General features: G+C 58.0%; 1 protein-coding gene across 3 annotated transcripts in view; it reads left to right on the top strand.

The window, feature by feature from the left end:
- The first annotated feature begins 629 nt into the window (after positions 1-629).
- The window catches only part of SHANK3 (SH3 and multiple ankyrin repeat domains 3), a 371,832-nt gene continuing 357,681 nt past the window's right edge, over positions 630-14,780 (top strand). The window contains exons 1-2 of one of the 3 annotated variants that reach the window (XM_068670237.1): positions 630-850; positions 10,322-10,371. The gene's annotated coding sequence lies outside the window, so the exon portion shown is untranslated. Of the gene's footprint in view, positions 851-1,677; positions 1,804-3,271; positions 3,292-10,321; positions 10,372-14,780 lie in introns of those variants that run through there. The other 2 variants (XM_068670238.1, XM_068670239.1) reach the window with 2 other exon arrangements.

Here is a 14,780-nt window from a genome sequence, read left to right as displayed (position 1 = left end):
ATGCAGCCCACTCAAACGCATGTCCTCGTGCTGCACCCTGGCCATGTGCCACTGATACTTGCATAGAGGTTGCAGAACAGAGCCAGGGAAGGGGGCAGGCCAGGCTCAGCAGATGGGGGGCATGAGGGCCTGCCAGGCTGGGCAGGTGGGGGGCCCAAAGTGGAGGGGAGGGTTCCCACTGGGAGCTGCCGGGGTAGGGCAGGGTTCCCCTTGCTCGCTGGGCAAAGGGTAGGCTGGGCCGTAGTGCTGCTGTGCAGCTCCACCTGTGTTTGCTGGCCCAGCCCCACACTCTGACCCTCCCAAGCTCATCCCACCCATGTGTGGCCGGGGCAGACTCTGTGCCCAGCCTGTCCTCTAGGCTGGGCACCATCAGTCAGCCCATTGTCCATCTGTTCCTGCTGCCACTGCAGTGCTCTCAGGGTTTCCTCCCAGCCGTGGCGCTCCCGCAGGAAGGGAGAATCTCTGCTCCGGCAAGGTGTTTCCTGGTTCCCCAGATAGGATGCGGAGGCACATCCTGACCCCGGCGTGTGTGCACTGACCCTGAGCTGTGCACGGCGTCACCAAGCCCCGGCCACGCAAAACATCCCGCAGCACTCCAGCACAACCCCAGGACCATGCAGCCACGCATGTGCATGCAGGAGCCCATGGCCAGGCTGTGACCCAGGACGTGCGAGTGTGTCCCGCACCACTGTCCCGGCCCAGCTGGCAGCCGGCAGGACGCAGGGGCAGGGGTGTCCCCTTCCTGGCAGGAAAGGGGCTGAGCCGGCGGCTGCAGGTTTCCTGTAGGCTCAGGCTCTGAGGGCGTCAGGAGCCAGAGCAGCCTGAGCAGCACCACGCGGGCCCATGGCAGGTAATGGGGCTGGGCTGCAGGATCCTGGCTGCCGCAAGCATCGTGCGGCTGGGACACCTCTGATCCCTGCCAGAATATGGGGCTGGGGCAGCCCTGCCAAGGGAAGGTTCCGCTGGCAGCTCTGGTTTCTCACCCTGGGGTGCAGAATGGGGCCATCCCAAGGGCTTTGCTGTGGGGCCAGTGGGGCTGGGCTGGCAGCAAGGGCCGTGGGTCTTGGCTGTGCTCGGGCTAGGGCATTGTGCAGAGCTACAGGAGCGGGCCCTGAGCAGGTCTTCTGAGCGGCATGGGGCCGGGTCGTTGGGCAGGGCTGTGGGGCAGGGTCGTGCAGCTGTGCCTACGTTCGGTGCCCGCTGCCCCGCTCTCGGTTTGTCGCACCGCCGCCGTCCAGACGGCAACTCGGGGTCGCGGCCACGCTGCGGCGGGGAGCCCCCCGGCGGGCACCCCCCGGCTGCTCCCCGCTCACGTCGGCTGCCGCTGACCGCGGGCGCCTCCCGGGGGCCGCGGGCTCGGCGGGAGCGGCGTGGCCGGGCCGAAGGGCGCGGGGAGAGACCGGGGGTCCGGAGAGCCCGAGAGACGAGGAGTCGGGGAGAACGGGGAGGGAAGGGGGGGAACGCGGGGAGCTCCGGGGCTCGGGGGAGCCGGGCAGCTCCGGCCCGCGGCGGCCGTCGGAGCGCGGGGCGGAGACCCTCGGCGCCGTCCGTGAACTTTCCCTGCCGCCCTCCCCTCCCCGCGCACAGGCTCCCCGTCGCCATGACAACTCCTTAAACTAACGCCCCACCGCCGCCGGCGGGGGCCGACTTCGCGGAGGATCCGCCGCGCTCGCCGCGATCCTCCCCGCGCCCCGCCGCCCCCGCCCGCTCCGCGCTGCGGCTCTCCCGCTGCCGGCGGCCGCCGCTGCCCCCGGCCGCGCCGCGGCTATGGTGGCTCGGGCCCCGCCGCCCGCCGCCCCGCAGGTAAGAGCGGCCCCCGGGGCAGGGCCGGCGCCGGGGCGGGCGCGAGGCGGGCGGGCGGAGTGCCCGCGGCGGCGGCGGCGGCGGGGCTGGGGGGCAGCGGGCGCCGCTCGCGGACGCCGCTCGGCCCCCGGAGCGCGCCCCGGGGCGCGGGGCTGCGCGCTCCGGCCGAGGCTCGGCTCCTGGGGCACGCGCGGGGACGGCTCCGCGTGGCGGCGAGCGGCGGCCGGGCTGTCCGGCGGGCGCGGGCGACGGCGGCGGGGAGCCGCGGCCGGCAGCGGGTCCGTGGGCAGGCGGAGCCGCGGCTCCGGGGGCTTGTCCGGGGGCTGCGGGGCCGGGGGTCCGGGCGGACAGGGGCCGTGGCGGCAGCCACGGGGCGCCGTGCGGTGCGGGGAACCGGCGGCTGTGGTTTGCCTCCCTGTGCTGCCTCGTGGGGTCTGGGGATTGCGGTGGGGTTTGTGCCCTGGGAACGGGGCCGTGGGGTGCAGGCTGGTGCGTCTGCGCTGGTGAATCTGGGCCACGGTTTGTGGTTGGTTGTCCACGCTGGTGTTAGGGGCACTGGTGAGCAGTTGGACGAATGATTTGGGGAATGGGGCTGTGGCTCGCATTGGGTTGTATATTGGACATGTGGCTCGCACTGGGTTGTATGTTGGGACATGGAGTGGCAGTCGCGGTTTGCTGTGGCAGGTGTTGGGGGATAGGAATCACGAGCTGCACTGGGGTGCCAGCACTTAAGGACAGGAGCTGTGGTTGGCACTGGTGTGCCTGTGCTGGAGAGTGAGGGCTGCTGTGGGGTGTGCAGGTTGGAAAGAAGGGTCTGTGACTGTAGTGGGGGCGTATTTGAGGGGATAAGGGTTGTGATTTGCAGTGAATTGAATGTAGCTGGAGGTAGATGCCATGGTTTGCCGTGACACATGTGCTGGGAAGTAGGGGCCATGATTTATGGTTGGGTGTATGTGCTGGGCAACGGGAGCCCTGCTTTCTGGTATCATGCACACAGGTGTAGTGTGCATCAGAGAGTACGGACCATGATGCCTGTGGCATGGTCCAGAAGCATTTAAGTGGAGCAGGGTTACCTCACTCTGGTGAGGGCATGTCATTGATTTTGCAACACGTCTCTTTTTGATCTTTGTGTATCTGCGTATAACTGAGTGTATCCACACCCAGGGCTTTGCACATACCTGTGCATGATGCTCAGCACACCATTTTTCCATGTGTTCTGTTGTCAGTATGTAAGCACAATTTGTGTAGTCAGGCATCTCCAACCCAGTCTCTTCCGGATAATGTGCTGGCCTCTGGACTCAGGATGTGCTGTACAGTCCTGTGTGCAGGACTTACATGGCCGTGCTCCTGTGCTTGGGCCTCAGTTTGCAGTTTTGGCCTGCCCCCTGATGTCTTGGGGAACTGCTGGAAAAATGAGAGTCTGCCATTCTCCTCCTCTTCTAAAAATGGGTCAAGGAAGCAGGAAACTCCAGAGCTGGATTTGCGCAGGTACTGGTACACACGAGTGTCTGTGTTTGTGTGAATCAGGATGTGAGAATGAAGAGACGGTAGCCCTGGAAGCAAACAGGATTTAAACAGGATCTGTACCTTCTGTTTCTTGCCTTAATGCCTACGGACAGGGATCCTCAAAGGCTTCAGTGATGTAAGGGTTACATCTGTCAAGCATCTGTGAGAAACATAGTCAAACAGGAGGCTAGCTGTGTAACCATGCCTATAGCAAATGTCTTGCTGTGTTAGCATACCAGCTGCTCTTTTAGCTGTAGTGTGTTTGTGCCAAAGCCTTGGGTTTCAAGGAGAGGAGATGAGGGCTAGGGAATGACCTTGGCACAGTTCTGCTCTTGTCTTGGCCTAGGTGCCTCAGAAGGTGTCTTTGCCTGGGATGTGCAGTTGCTCTTGGCTGGTATCTTCTGGGCTGGCCAAGCAGTGCTTGCTGCAGCCCTTGCAAATGTGGATGTTGCACAAGACCCTGCACTCTGAGAGTGTGAGTGCGAGCTTGAATCTTTGGGATTGTATGGCTGCATGTGAGATGCAGCACGTTTTGCATGCATTGCTTGCATGCAGGCACTGAGGCTTGGGCCTGGGCTTGTATGGGAACTGAGTGGGAATAGGGATGGTTCCTACATGGGGCATGCTAGGGTCCTTTTCCACCAGAAATTCATAAATTTCATTCAACACTTTTGTTGTCATTCTCTCTCTATAGTGACATACAGGTAATGAAGACAACGCATGACAAGTTTCCATAGTTTATTTATTTTTAACTAACACTTAAATTCATTACAAAGTTCTTGTGCATGTGACAACAGAGGTTGAGAGGGGGAAAAGGGCACAAAGGAGAATATTACAAGGTTCTTTTTTTTTTAGATAATCTTTTTTTTTTTCAGCTTAGAACATGTAAATATTCATGTAACACCTAAGTATTCTTGACGTTTTAGTATTTTCTTGATAATGTATTATCTATACACTGTGTTTTGTACCACATCATTTAGTTAAACCACTGTTGTCTTATAGAAGTGAACATGTACAAGCAGCCCATTACAGAATATTCTGTTGAGATTTCAACCAGATAAAAATTGTTACTGCTGCTGTTTCCACACGGGAGGTGTGGGGCAGGGTGTGGGGCTGTGTGGGGTGCATGGGCAAGCAGGCTGAGGCTGGGTGAAGGGCTGGCAGGCTGGGCTCCCTTCCCTGTCGTGCGGAGAGCAGGAAGGTGTGTGTGGGTCTGGGGTGCCCAGTGGGGTGAGGTTCTCCGATGGCAGGACTACAGGGCCCTTGGGCTGGCAGCAGGCAGGTCCTGCCCTGCAGTGTGTCAGACAGCATCTCGCTGCTGTGGGACATTGCAGAGCCAGGCCAGCATCTGGCCATGGCATTTGGAGTAGCACTGGGCACATTGTTTTGCAAGCCGGGCAGGGGCATGTGTGGCTGTGATGGAGTTGAGCTGCTTCTGCTGGCTGCATTCAGGCCCTCAGAGTGGTGCAGGGACCAGCCACAGCCCAAGGCAATGTCATGAGCAGTGCTCTGGGCTCCTGCCTGGTGGTGCAGGAGGTAAGAAGGAGCTGAGAGGGGAACAAACGAGCTGGCACTGTCGGAGCTGGGATAGGATCGGTTGTGCCCTGCCCCAGTCTACCTGCCTCCTCCCAGCACTGCACCCAGCGCTGCCAGCTTGGATGCTGGGACCTGGTGGTCCAGTTCTGCCCTTGACACTGGGGGAAGTGGGGGCACAGCTGCCCCAGGAGCAGCAGAACTGTAGGGCAGGGATATCCTCTGCAATGGCAGACCTGTCGCAGGGGAGGCCACGGAGCTAAAACGAGCACAAAGAGTAAATTGCCATCCCACTCCTAAATGCAGCTGAGCTGCTGTAACTGTGACAACAGGCACAAGCGCTGGCTTCTGAGTGCCTTGGCTCCCATTGGTAGCGTAGGAAGGGGGAGTCAGCACTGGCTTTGTGGAAGTCTCTCAAGGCTCAGCCTAAACTTTTAGGGGATCAGGTGTCTGTGTCACTACTGAACAGCCAGACTGCCCATCTTCTTGTGGGGAGCAGAGTGGATGGAGACTTTTGTAACCCAAGAAGCAGGTCGATGGGGAGGATCATCTATCATTAAATATTGAAAGATCTTCTCTGGCTGCAACGTATTCTTCACTCCCTGGCAGCAGCTCTGTGAGTTTATGATTCTGGATTTTGTATGAAAACTCGTTTGTGGCTGCACAAGTGACTTTGGAGGGGCATGGGGCTGTGTGGTGCCTGGGATGGTGCAGGAGGCACCGCTGGTGCCAGTTCTCATTCCAGCACTTCCCCCCAGTCAGAGCTGGGCCTACCTGAGCCCCTGGAACGTGTGCGTGGTGTTCACCCCCTAAGTAGCCTCTTGCACCTCAACTTGCCATGAGCCTTTCAGTGTGGGGCTGGTGGTTGTGCTCCAGCCCAGCAGCATTTTGTATTTCAGTTGCTGCTTTGAGGTTCTGGTCCTTTGGAAGGAGGTGGCTCTTTGGGCTGCAGTTTCTTGGTAAAGTGGGTGGTTGTGTGAGCTCAAGAGCAACAGAGAAACGGGTGGGTTTGGCGGTTGGCTCGGACTTGTTTGCACAGAGAAACCCGAAGTGCAGTTAGGTTCAGGGCTGTGTTTTTCCTCAGGAGAGAACCGACTGGTCCTGGGCTGTGTCACACCTCCTTACAGTCCCCCCAGCTAGGGACCACGGGGCTCCACCACCCTGGGCGAGGCTGGTCTGTGTGGCTGATTTAAGGAGTGGTTTAAACTTCCTGGTCTGGATCCTTCTGCTTTTTATAGACATCCTCAGGGGAGTGCAAAGAATGGCAGGAAGAGCAGCAGCCCCGTATGCGCTCAGCCCCAGCGCTATTGTTCAGCGCTGGCCGGGACCTTCCCCACGGGAGGCTCAGGGCAAGGCTCAGTGACCTCACAGCCTGATGTAACGTTTCCTGGCCTTGGTGGAAAGGGACTACAGCTCCCGGCATGCTGCGGGGATACAGGGCATCACGCTGGGGTTCGGGCTGCAGGACATACCCCTTTGTCAACACTCCTGCTCTTCCGTTGGGTTGCGGATCCCTGGGGTTGTGACAAGAGCCTGCTGGGGCATGATGGTAGTGCTGTAGCTCGTCCTGCCTGTCTGCTGACCTCTTGCATGAGTCCTGCAGGCCCTTGGCGTGCCTGGAGCATCTGTGCTGCACCAGGCTGTGTTAGGCTGGGCTCTGGCACAGTGGCAGGTTTGGCTGTGGGTATGGCCGGAGCAGTGGCTGGGCTTAGGGCTTAAATGGAGATGTGCAGTGGTACCTGCTCGTGGCTCTTCATCTCCTGGCCCTGGGTTTGTTGCTGCCCACTGCTGGGGCAGGCTTTGCCAGCAGATCTTGTCTGGAGCAGATGGAGCAGAAGTTGTCAAGGATGACAAGGATGATGTGTCCTCAAGGATGCACGTGAGAGGGAATAAGTGGCATTGTCCCTCTGTGGGGCCAGGGCCCTGGGACGTCTCAGCAGGCAGAAATGGGCAGGTCTCCTCTGCATGAACTCTGATCACAGGCATCTCTGTAAGCCCCATTTGCCGTATCATAGCCCTATGGATGTCTCTCCATGCAGACACATTTCCACAGCCCTCCTGATACAGGAATCTCCAGATGCTTCCCAGTTCTGTCCTGGGGACAGTTTTACTTCTGCTAACTTCATTTCTGATCATGTTGTGCTCGTTAGGCTGCTGGGGACCAGCTGCTGTGATCACTGTGAGCTCTGTTATCTTTGAAAGGGAAGAAACTGAACGAAAAGCAGGAAGTCTGGACATACACAGTAAGAGTCAAACTTGGACTGGTGGAAGGCAGAATTGGCATTTGTGAGCAAGAACAACAACAGGACAGCCTCCCTGGTGCTCTGAACAAGGTCCCTCTGGCTGCACAGGCAGCAGACTCCTCAGGGACTGGGAGGGCTCAGATACTGGCAATGTACAAGCTACAGTCTAAACACATTGCAGATCATCTGCATAATTTATTCCTCTGTGAAGAGTTTAATTTATCAGGTCCAATAATAAACTCATAAATCTCCTTTGCCTGTTATCAGGGTTGGGAGGAGATGCTCATATTATAAGGATTTAATTTATCTCCCAAGCTGCTTCCTGTGCAAAATGGTGCTTTGACATTGCAGGATGCGTGCTCATGTGGCCAACATTGCACTGGGCCCTTGTCACAGAAGGACAGAAAGACAGTGCTTGAATGGCTGGTGTCAGGAGGAGTCCAGGAGATGGTCACACTGGCCTGGGTCTGCTCTGGAGGCTGGGTGGGCAGATGAGGGTGCAGAGGATATCTGGGAGGAAGAGCTGTCATGCTGGAGATGGAACAAGGTCCTTGTAAGTACTGAGCACCGCTCTGCAGCTAGGAACAGCCCTCTGGGGCCAGCCCTGCTGTCCTAGCCCATCTCTGACTCTGCCCGAGGCAGCAGAGGAGGCAGCAGAGGCTGTTGAGAAGGTGGAGACCAGCTGCCTCCATGTGAGACTTGATCCTGCTCAGCATCAGTGGGCCTCAGTGGAGCCCTGCAGAATGAGGTTTCACATCCATGCCAGATTTCCTGCCACTGATAGAGTTGCTGGTGTCATTGCCCATAGAAACATCTGGACCTGGTTGGAAACTTGCAAAGCTCTGGTCCTCAAGGGCTTCCTGTGGCAGTGAGTTGCACCGTCTTATTATGGGTGATGTGACAGAACGTTTCCTTTCTTAGTGTGAGGTTCCACTGTATTTTCCATTGCTCTTAAGCTGCAAGATGAAAAGAGCAGAAACGTTGTCTCCTTTCTGCAGACTGTTCAGGATGTTACAGCCTTTTATCTGGGTGCCTTCTTATTTGCCTCCTTTCTTAAGGCAGCCATCCCAGCTCTTTCCTTTCTCTTCTTATGGCACTTTTCCTAGTCCCTTGGCCACTCTTGCCTCCTGTTTGAGTCCCCTTGGCTTTGCAGTTTCCTGGGGAGCCCTGGTACCCACTTTGCACCCAGGACAGCTGTTCAGGTGCTCATTCCCCAAGCACTCTGTTGCCTGTCTTGCTCCCAGCCGTTGCCAGCAGTGCCCCAGTGTTCCTGGTCCCAGGGGAATGGTGGAAAAGTGCAGAGAGTGCTTGGCTCGGTGCAAATATGGAGCCCTGGGACCCCAGCATGGCTACTTGGGCTGTGCCCTGGCTGGGTAAGCAGCAGCCTCAACATGAGGCCTTGGTGTGGTCTTGCTGGAGAAGGCTCCCATGATCCAGACCACTGCCTATCCCTGGGTGGTTTGGTTAAGCGCCAGTCCAGTAACCATGTGGATGCCCAGAGGGTGTGGAGCTGGGCTGCCCAGTGTGACAGGTGTCGGGGTTGTGCTCCCCTTGGTGACTCGTAGCCATGCTGTATAGCTTCAGCCCAACTCCACTGTGTCCTGGGGCTGAGGCTGCCCAGAGGCAGCAGTGAGCTGGGGGCACGAGCTGCACAAAGTGTCTTTGGTGGGTGGTGAGCTCCTGCTCTGCAGCACCACACAACCCTTTGTCCAAGTGTCCTAATTGCAGCAAATGAGTCTCCCTGCAGTGTAGACAGCAGTGGTGCACAAGGATGGCGGCTGCTGTGTGCCCTTGAACCATGTTATGTGCTGCAGAGAGAGGTTTCAGATGGTACACAGTGGGCGGGAGGCTGTGTGGTGTCACCCCTCTGGCCCCAAGCCCTGCAAGGCTGGGCTCATCCAGGTTTGATGTTCCTATGGGCACGGCAGTCCACTGCCTCAGCATCTGCCTGTCCCAGCCTTGGTATTCCCAGTGCTCAAGGATGGGAGAGAAGCTTCTTTCACTGTGGCTGATGGATGTCCAAGTAGGACACGTGCATGCCCTGTGCTGCTTTGTCTAGGTTTGACATAAGCTGCTGCAGTAGGTTTCCTCTGTTTTAGCAGCACAGGTGTCCCATGAGCTTTTCTCAGGAGAGAGGGCAGCAGGGTGGTAACAGCTGTGTCCGGAGCATCTTGTGAAGGCCGCGTGGTGACCTCAGCAGCACCGCTTTACAGAGGCACACAATGGCTGCTGAGTTTTCCAGGTGAATCGCAGTGCCTGGGGTACCTCTGCCAGTTGAATGGAGTACATCTTGTAAAATGTTGAAAGCCTGGCGGCACCCAGCTGCCTGCGTGGTGCACCACACGTGCTTTGCAAAAATGGGATCCTTGTTGCCGCCCCTTCCCCCCCACAGCACCTTGCACTTGCCGACACCAGCTGCAGCACAACAAGCGTGCTCCGAGAAATCCCAAGTCATACATTTTTAATTTCCTACAACAGAGCAGCCATTTCAGCCACTCACCCAGAAAGGATCTTTAATGAGAAACAAGGATAGAGAGCATGCACATTTCCAGCACACAGGAGAGCAGAGGCACTATGGAAACACTCTGCTGTCTCCTGGCTGCCTGTCACCGTTTTGAGTTTAGCCTGGTGAACTTCCTGATCTTGTGAAGGTAGGCTCTGCAGGTGCCTTGGGGCTGGTGCCTGAAAAAGAGGAGCTGACTCTTGGCATAGCTGGTGTTGGTCTGGAGCCGGCCCCTGCTCTCAGGCTCAGCCCTGCTGAGGAGTGGGAGAGGCGTGTGGGAGAGAGTCCTGCTGGCCCATGGCTGTGCCAGCTCCCTGCTCTCCTGCCCGTGGTTTTCAGAAAGTTGCATTGCCCTCAGACACAACTTTGCCCCATGCTGCACTGTCAGCAGAGACGTGGAGCTGCCAGTTCCTTAGCGTGCCTGGGTGTGGAGGGAGCCCCTCAGGTCTCCTGCTGGCAATGTGGGCAGGAGGCCTGGGGCAGGGCGGCTCCAGTGCAGCAGGGCAGTTGGCATCGCTGCAAGCCATGGACAATGCTGCTGCTCTCCCTGCTGTCCTGTGGATTTGCTCTGGGATGTTCCTGTTCGCTGACTCAGGTCCTAGGAGGGTCTCCACATCTCCCTGCTGTCCTGAGGCTGCCCCAGCTCTCACTGGGCAGGTATGGGTGTAGTGTGCTTGGGGCGTTTCATGGGGTGCGTTGCACTGATAATGTCCTTGCTGTCTGTTATCTGCAGGTTGATGAAGAGGGAGTGCTGTGACCCCGTGCCCGCGCCAGTCTTTTCAGGTAAACGCTGTTTTTTTCTTCCCTTTTTTTGCCTTTGGAAATGCCCTGGGTCTCCCAACGGGAAGTGAGGCTGATGAGGGCCCTGCTGCCTCCACCTGGGAGGGCATGACCTGTCTGGGGCACTGGGGATGGAGACCTGGCCAGTGCTCTTGAGCAGCAGCATGGAGGACTGAGGGCAAAAATGGGGCTTGTGAGGGCTGGAAAAGGATGGCGGGTGTCAGGCTGAAGGGAACAGGGTGCATTCAGGCAGGTTGTAAGTGATGCAGAAGCAGTTATGAGTCAGGAGTAGGTCATCACATCATGTATGTGCCTTGAGGAGACACCAAGAGGAAAACACAAGGGGAGAAAGGGTCTGCCCAGACCCTTCCCTCTGGGATCCAGCATGCCATCTCTCATAGAAACCTCCCAGGTCCATCCAGCTGAGATCCAGCATCTCTGACTGGGGCAAGGACCACTGGTCTTGGAGGACAGGAGGCTCCTGGTCATCTCACTGTTGTGGGTACTTCTACCAGCCCTGGCTGCTCAGCTGCTGACTAATGCAATGGGGCTTTTTCCTGCCCTGCCCAAGGAAGCTGAACCCTTTGCAAGTGCTGCCTGTCCCCATAGCTGGTGTGGCTGGTGTGGGATCATGTCATCCTTCAGCTGTGTCTGAACTGGGTGCTGTGTGCATGCTGTGCTACAGGGCAGGACAAGATCTCAGTGGGAGCTCTGGGTGAGTATGCAACATGCTGTGAAGGGCATTTTCTTTGGACACACAGAGAAGTTTAGGCTTTTGATGCTGCTTCCATGGCTGCTGTCAGGCTGGCATGAGGGAGGCTGCGGAGCCGTGGTGTGAGGCCAGCCAGCACCATGTGTGCAGGGCTAACCTGCAGCACCACTGCTTATGGGTGCCAGAGCTCCTGTCCCTTAGGAGAATGAAAGCAGTGGTGGGTGCCCCTATCCCAGGATGCCAGGACAAGAGTCAGGGGTGCATGCTTTCTCCCAGGGCACTGAATGGATGCGGGCAGGGAAGAGAAGTAGCAGTGGCTTACTGTGACTCTGGTAGGGCAAGAACTTGGCACAGAGGTATATAAGGACAGGCAGAGCTACACCAGGGACAGGGAGGCACTACAGAAAGCACAGGGAGGAGTGCTGGAGAGCCCATGGCTGGTGGAGATGTGGCTTGAACTGTAAGACCCAGCTGGGAAAAGGCAGGGGAGAGATGTCCTTTAGGAATGGAAGACAGCAAATGACAAATACCTGCTCATGGTCTGGGGCTGACTCTCTCCGCTGCCTGCTGAACATTCTTTGCTTGGCAAGAGGCCCCATTTCCTGCCCTGGTCTCTGCCCTGCCCCTACTGTTTGCTCCTCTGAGCAGCCTTCTCACTCGCCTCTCCCATGGGGTCTCTTAATGCCCAGCACGGCTCTGCCCCTGTCTCCTGCCAACCCCATTCACTGCAGATATTTGCCATGCACACATCCCAGAAGTCCTGCCCTGGGGAAGGGGTAAGCTGAGTATTGCAGGACTCCAGTGCACACACACACCCCATGGACACCTTGGTGGGGCTGGGGCTCAGGAATTGCCAGGCTCACCCTGCCCCCTTGCCCTGTGCACTTGGGAGGCTGAGCTGTGGCGTGCAGCCTGCAGTGTGTAGGCTTCAGTGTAAAGGTTTGGAAACCAGAGAATGAAACAAACGAAAAGTAAAATGCTAAGGCACAAGAACACTGAGGTGCTTTTTCTGAGCATGGGTCTGGCTTCAGCAGGCTCTTTCACAGACTGCAGCTTCATTCCAGGACCCCTACAACATCACCTTGTAAATCCTGCAGATAATTCAGGCTGCCTGTGCAGGGCTGCCTGTGCTGCGTGGGCTGAGCTGCGTGGGCTGTGCTGCGTGTTTCCGTGCAGGGGTGGGCTGAGCTGCATGGGCTGTGCTGCGTGGGCCACACTACGTGCTTCCGTACAGGGGAGTTGCTGTGCCATGCCATGCTGTGTCGTGCTGTGACGTGCTGTGCTGCACCGCGCCGTGCTGTGCTGTGCCTTGCTGTGCTGTGCTGTGCTGTGCTGTGTAGTGCCGTGCTGCACTGTGCTGAGCCACGTTGTGCTGGGTGGCTCAAGGCTGAGGAGTGGCTGTGCCCTGAGTGGTGCTTTCCAGAAAAGCTGTAGGTCTGTGTGCGTTGCCTAAGCATTGGCTGCCTGTGCAGGGCAGGTGCAGTCTTGAAGTGTGTGCAGTGGGCTTGAACTGTGTTTGTATTGAAAGGTGGACGTTTTTCCAAGCTGTTCTTTTACTGGCTTATGAGTTCAATGAAGTCAGTTCTTCCTGCTCCAAGAGTGAATCCACAACTTGCTGGGCCCAAAGCTGAATGCTGTGGCAGCATCATTTCTGAACACTTCCAACAGATTGCTCCCCAGAAGGCAGCACTCTCATTTGGACCAAATTCCTCCTCCTTGCTAAGCAGCAACACAGCAGATTCCAGTGGGAGCAGGGCCCTGTGGAGCTGGGCTCGGCCAAGGCAAACCCCACTGCAGGGCTTTGTTCCTAACCCTAAATGAGCAAATTGTCCTCCCTAGCTACAGCAGGAGCCCATGCCTGGGGGACGCAGGGAGGCTGCCGTTGAGCCTGGAGCTCAGTCCTGCCTGGATCTGTCCTGGCATGGCTGCCTGGCCAGCTGCTGCTGGCTCCTGGGAGTGCAGCAGCTCTGCCCTGCACTGCTCTGAAGGATGGGATGGGGCTGGAGGCAGGGGTGTGGGGAGGGGAAGATGCCAAGGAGGCGATTAGCTTCTCAGTCCCAGACAAACAGATGGAGGCAACGTTATCCTATTACCGGAGCTAAGCAGGAGAAGCCGAGTAGTGAGTGCAGGCTGACTGATCAGTGTGCACGCTGGGCTCCTGCAGAGGCAGGATGGTTTTCTGGGGTGGCATCCTCCCCGACACCGGCTCTGGCTCTGGATAGCAGCTGCACCTGGGCAGCACGGAGTCCCTGGGAACAGGTCAGGTACACCCCCCATCCCAGACATGGGTGCAGCACCTCCAGCCCTGCACCCTGTGATCTGCCACTGGGGCCTGGAGTGTCACTGGGGGTGGGCAGGACACCGGCAAGTGTGGGGCGCCAGTGCAGCGTGGGGCTGTGCTGGGGCTAGGCCCAGGCCATAACCGGTGAGGCTGAGCCAGTAATGGTGATGGGCCTCCCTACTGGCAGTGAGGGGAGGGTGGGTCAGTCCTGCTAGCCGTGGGGCTGTCCAGGTTGCTTCAGGGATTGTGTAATTCCTGGAAGGTCTTGGTTTTCTTGTTTCCCACTGCCTTGTGCTGCTCCTGAGCTGGAGCCAGGAGAGTGGAGGAAGAGTGCATGATTGCAACAGGTACAGGGCAGCTGGGGTGTCTGTGCAGCCCTACATCTGTGCCTGCAGGGCAGGGCAGTGCTCAGTGCTGAGCTGGGTCAGCCTGGTCCATGGCATTGCCCACGTGCCCAGGAACTGGGTGTTTGCCTGGCTGTACAGCCATGGGTCTGTGCTGCTGCCCTTTCTGCAGGAATGCAGGGGTGCTTGCTGAGATGAGGGTGCTAGGTGTGGGGACCCAACACTCAGATTTACTTGTCCTTGGGCTGTACCACCTTTGTGAGCTGTTTTTATGTGCAGCTGTGCCCAGTGGTGGTGTGGGAAGATGGAGGGAGCAGCTGCATTTTCTGACAGTCTGTCTGTGGTGGGTCAGGCGCTGGGGTCTTGTCCCTCTCAGCTGCGTCCTCACATGAATCCAACCCAGGCATTTTCCTCTTCTGCACTGGGGGGGTGGGTGTGTGGGGTTGGTCCTTATGCTCTTGGCTCTGCCTTAGGAGCTGGTGGAGGCTCGGTGGCTTGTGGGACAGGAGGAGACACTGCTCTGTCCAGTGCACACCTCCAGGCAAAGGCATCTGTGGCCAAACTGGTCCAGAGGGTTCTGCAAGGGTCTGACTCCCTTCTCTGGTTGCGAGGGTGATTTCCCATCACTGTGAGGGTGGTGCAGTGCCACCAGTGGGGCTCTTGGCACACAGGTCCATCCCCGGTCCTGCTGGTGCTGTGCGGCTGCGTGACCTGCAGGCTGGGCAGGCTGCAGGCTGCTGTGTGGGTGCAGGACCGAGGGACCCCGACCGGGGTGCACAGGGCCCTGCACGTGCTTGTGAGAGCGTGGAGCTGTGGTTACCAAGGTGACTGTGTTAAGTGATGTTCCTATGGCTACGCACCGCTGGTGCTTGGAGTTACTGCATGGGGGGGGGGGGGGGCAAAACCCCCAGGATGCTGGTGTTTCTGGGTGAGGCTGTTCTCACTGCAGCAGTTGCCTGGCTCCAGCTCCAGAAGTGCCTTCCTGTGACGACTCTCACACACCAGGGGCTCTGTTGGGCTCTGCAGACCTGGAGGGCCCAGGCTGTACTGGCTGTGTACTGCCTATGCCCAGCTC

Source organism: Anas acuta, chromosome 1 (genome assembly GCF_963932015.1).
Source record: "Anas acuta chromosome 1, bAnaAcu1.1, whole genome shotgun sequence".
NCBI classification, from domain to species: Eukaryota; Metazoa; Chordata; class Aves; order Anseriformes; family Anatidae; genus Anas; species Anas acuta.
This window is presented reverse-complemented; position numbering and strand designations above follow the sequence as displayed.